The sequence below is a fragment of the Gossypium hirsutum genome, chromosome A12 (genome assembly GCF_007990345.1).
Source record: "Gossypium hirsutum isolate 1008001.06 chromosome A12, Gossypium_hirsutum_v2.1, whole genome shotgun sequence".
NCBI classification, from domain to species: domain Eukaryota; kingdom Viridiplantae; phylum Streptophyta; class Magnoliopsida; order Malvales; family Malvaceae; genus Gossypium; species Gossypium hirsutum.
In genome coordinates this window covers 45892680-45897327 of record NC_053435.1, presented here as the reverse complement: position 1 = coordinate 45897327, position 4648 = coordinate 45892680, and the positions used below count along the sequence as shown (strand labels likewise).

General features: G+C 34.7%; 1 non-coding gene across 1 annotated transcript; it reads right to left on the bottom strand.

Moving 5' to 3' along the window:
• Window positions 1-3953: 3953 nt before the first annotated feature.
• Window positions 3954-4060, bottom strand: LOC121211769 (small nucleolar RNA R71). The gene has a single exon (XR_005906987.1). It is a non-coding gene; the product is annotated as a small nucleolar RNA R71 (small nucleolar RNA).
• Window positions 4061-4648: the final 588 nt, after the last annotated feature.

Sequence of the window (4648 nt, the reverse complement as noted above, 5' to 3'; positions counted from 1 at the left end):
ATTGAAATTATAGCTGATTGAAATGGATTGAATTGGTATATACATTATGAATGTATTAATTATTTGAATTGACATGAATATATGCGTAAATATGATAATGTGCAAATATGAGAATTGGATATTGATTATAGTTGAAAAGTGAAATGAAACCCTATTAACTGTATCGGGCAGAGTCGGATATAGATGGCATGCCATAAGATAAGAAGAGTTCAGGGATCTCTTCGACTTCGAGTCGATGAGGCACTGGGTGCCAATTTGCTTCGGTTTAACCGATAAGACACTGGGTGTCAATTTATATAACGCTGGCTATAGTTATTACTTTGTATTTATCCGATTAGGCACTAGGTGCCAAATTGGTGTGTTGGTTGGATCCGTGTATCTGTCCGAGTTCAAGTCGTGTTAAAAGGGGTAATTGATAAACCATAATATATACATGTTTTTACCCTATGCTTGGCATATTTTTGGAAGGATTATTATAAGATTTAATGAATTTGATGCTCCTAATCCATTAATTTCATGTTTTATACTCAGGAGAGCTTAGGATAGCAAAAAGAGCGAGAAACGAGCTAAGCACGGACAAATTGGGCCTAATTCAGTGTTTCACACGGCCTAGGCACTTCCACACGGGTAATCTACATGCCCGTGTGTCATGGTCGTGTCGACATTAAACCAAGTCAGAATTGCACACGGCCTGAGCACCTTCACACGTGCGTGGCACACGGCCGTGTCCCTGTCGAGCCAAAGTCTAATTCTATTCGGAAAAGGCTAATTTTGAGCTATTTTGGGCATTCCAAAGTCTATATAAATACCCTAGAAGAGGATCAAAGGGGCCACGCAGAGTAGAAGGCAAAAAATACTCAAGGACAGCCATCGAAATCAGCTCGGAAGCAGGATCTACTTCAAGACTGAAGATCTCCATTCAATTTCCTTAGAAGTTCTTTGGGTTCTTTATGTTTTTTTGTTTTCCCAATCTTGAGATGTTTTCCATTATTATGAACTAAACTCCTTAAATACCTAAAGGAGATGAAACCTAAGACGAATTTTATTCCTATTTGAATTATATGATAAATACTTGTTCTTATTCTTAATTGTGAGTTTTAACCCTTACTTTAATATTCCAGGATATTAATTTTGGTTTTTGATGTGCTTATTCAGTGGAGCAAAAGTCCCTGTTTAAGAGTAGATCCTTCATAGTTAAGTGGAATTGTATGCAATACTAGAGATAGGACGACATAAATCTGTCGGATTAGAGTCAAATCTAATAAGGGAATCCATAGGTCGAGTTAATGCGATAATAGGGGTTTTAATTAGAAAGAGATTTCAGTTAATCAATTTAGAGTCAGTTGTTTTTAGTCTCGAGAAAGATAATACATAAATCAGGGATTTCTACGGATTAAGTCAAGTGAATAAATCGTCTAATTCAAAAGTAAATAGTGAAGTCTAGGTGGATTCTTCCTTGGGTATTGCCTTCTCTATCGATTTTCCAAAAAGTATTTTCCAACTTTTACTTCTATCTCGTTCTTAATTAATTAGATAATTAGTTTTAGTTTAAAACATTCTTTTAATTTTTAGGCTAGATAATAAAAAGAGAGTAATTACTAGTACTTTTAGTCCTTGTGGATACGATATTTTCGGTCTCACCATAACTATACTACTGTTCGATAGGTGCACTTGCCTTAGTCAAATTTTTAGTTAGTTTAGTGAACATCAATAATTAAATAATAAATTTTTTTGATCGACATTGAAATGGAAAAATATGTGAATTGGAAATGGAAAAGTGGATTGATATATGAAAAGTGGAAATGTTGTGATCATAAATGAGATATATGAGTAATGTACTCATGGATTGAATATAGTTGGTTTATGCCATTGTTAAAAAAGAATTGTTGAATGATTTATGAAATGCTATTTTTATGGAAAGTGATATTAATTGAGTTATATATTAAACCAAATAATGGAAGAATATTTGTGAAGTTGAGCAAATCATGAAATAATGTGGTATTATGCATGAAATTGAGATGGTGATAAATTACAATTGCTTGTTAGATAGCAATGTGATTGATAAGCTATAAAAGTAATATATTTTAATCTCATTCTCGATAGTAATGTGGTATTCTTGACATGGCCTGTTCATTCCCACACCGGCTCAGCACACACCTGTGTTAGCCATACGGGCTTACCACACGCCTATGTGCCAGTTTGTGTTGATATCGCTCCCTGTTTTCCAAACACGCAGAAAAAAGCCAATTTTTAGGGTTTCTGAGCATTCTAATGTCTATAAATACACACTAGAAAAAGACCTAAGGGAGCACGCAGAGTAGAACGAGGAAATTACTCGAAAAACGCTGTCAGAATCAACTCAGAAGTAGGATCTCCTTCAAGACTGAAGATCTCCAGTCAACTTCTCTAAAAGTTTTTGGGTTTCTTTATGTTTTGTTGTTTTCCTAATTTTGAGATGTTTTCCTCCCAGAGTATGAACTAAATTCTCTAGATACCTAGGGAGAAACCTATGACGGATCTTGTTATTTAATTTTCTGAATTACATGATAAATACTTGATTTCTTGATCTCAAATATGTGTACTTATTCCATGTTTTAATGTTTTCAGGATATTAATTCATGATTGACGTACTTAATTCAGTGGAGTAAAAGTCCCTGTTTAAGAGCAGATTTGGCATAATTGAGTAGAGTTGCATGCAATCCAAGAAATAGGACGACATAAATCTACCGGATTAGAGTTAAATCTAATAGGGGAATCCATAGATCGAGTTAATGCGACAAAAGGGGTTTTAATTAGAAAGAGATTTCAATTAATCAACCTAGAGTCAGTTATTTTTACTCTCAAAAGAAATATTAATATAATTTAGGGATTTCTACGGATCAAGGCAAGTGAATAAATCATTTAATTCAGATTTAGAATAATAAGTGAAGTCTAGGTGGAGCCCTTCCTGGGTATTGTCTCTCTCATTGGTTTATTCGATTATTTTCTTACTTTATTCTCTGCTGAGTTCTTAATAATTAGTTTAGATAATTTTAGATTTAAAATAAACTTCTTCAATTTACCAGCTAGATAATAGAAAGATAGTAAGTACTAGTACTTTTAGTCCTCGTGGATACAATATTCCTGACTCACCAGCTATACTATTATTCGATAGGTGCGCTTGCCTTTGTCGTTATCTTAGTTAGTTAAGTGAATCATCATCAAGTTTTTGGCTCCGTTGCCAGGAACTAAATATTAGGAACACTTAATTTTTATTACTTTAGCCATTTTTTTACTTTTTTTATTTTTTTTAGTTTAATTCTGTTTACTAATTTTTCTTTTTGTTTGCTTTTGGCAAGTTCCTTTAGTATATGACTAGAAGAAACCCGTCAGGACCTCTCGTATTTGACAATGAGATCGAAAGTATAGCTCAGAAAAATCATAGAAAGGTAAGGTAGAGCCAACAAAGTACAGTGGAAGAGCAAGAGGAAATCATTAATATTACTGAGGAGATAACTGAAAATCAGAATAATCAGCTACCTTCTATAGTTGCCACAAATCATCAGAATAATCAGCTAGTTTTTGTAGTTGCCACAAATCCTTCTCCTTGTACCATGTATGACTATGCCAAACCCAATTTAACTGGGGTCGAATCGAGTATTGTTAGATCTACTATTGTTGCAAATAATTTTGAACTGAAACCTAACACTATTCAAATGATTCAACAGTTTGTTCAGTTTTATGGTTTGCAGGATGAAGACCCAAATACTCATTTGGCTAGTTTTCTAGAATTCTACGACACTTTTAAGATAAATGGTGTTTCTGATGATACCATTCACCTGCGGTTATTTCCCTTCTTATTGAGGAATAAGGCTAAACAGTGGTTGAACTCCCTACTACGAGATTCTATCACTACATGGGAGCAAATGACCGAAAATTTCTTGTTAAAGTATTTTCCACCAGCCAAGACAGTCAAGCTGAGGAATGATATCTCTTCCTTCGTGCAAATGGATTTAGAGACTTTATATGATAAATGGGAGAGGTATAAGGACTTAATGAGAAGGTGCCCTCACCATAAGTTATATCTATGGCTACAAGTTCAAACCTTCTACAATGGTTTGAACCCCTCAACTAGGCAATTGATCGATGCAGCCGCTGGTGGGACTCTAAATAACAAAACACTTGAAGTGACTTATGAGTTTATAGAGGAGATGTCACTGAATAATTATCAGTGGCAAGTCATGAGAACAAAACTGATAAAAGTAGCCGTTGTTTTTAACGTTGATGCAGTCACCATGTTGTCGAATCACGTAAAACTTTTGAGTAAAAAGATTGATGGTTTATATGGTTCTACACAGGTACATCTGGTGATGCAGTGTGATACGAATGGAGGAGGGATGAACAATCTAAATCGCCTATCCTATAGCTCTAGCACAGAGGACGAACAACTCAACTATATGGGTAACAATTCTAGACCTCAAAATAATCCATATAGTAGAACTTATAATGCAGGTTAGAGGAACCATCCTAATTTCTCTTGGGTGGTCAAAGAAATTAAACATCACAACCCCCTCCAAGCTTTCAAAAACATCATTACCCGCAAGAGAAGAAGCCGAACCTTGAAGAGATGCTGACGAAATTCATTTCAGTGTTAAAAACTCATTTCCAA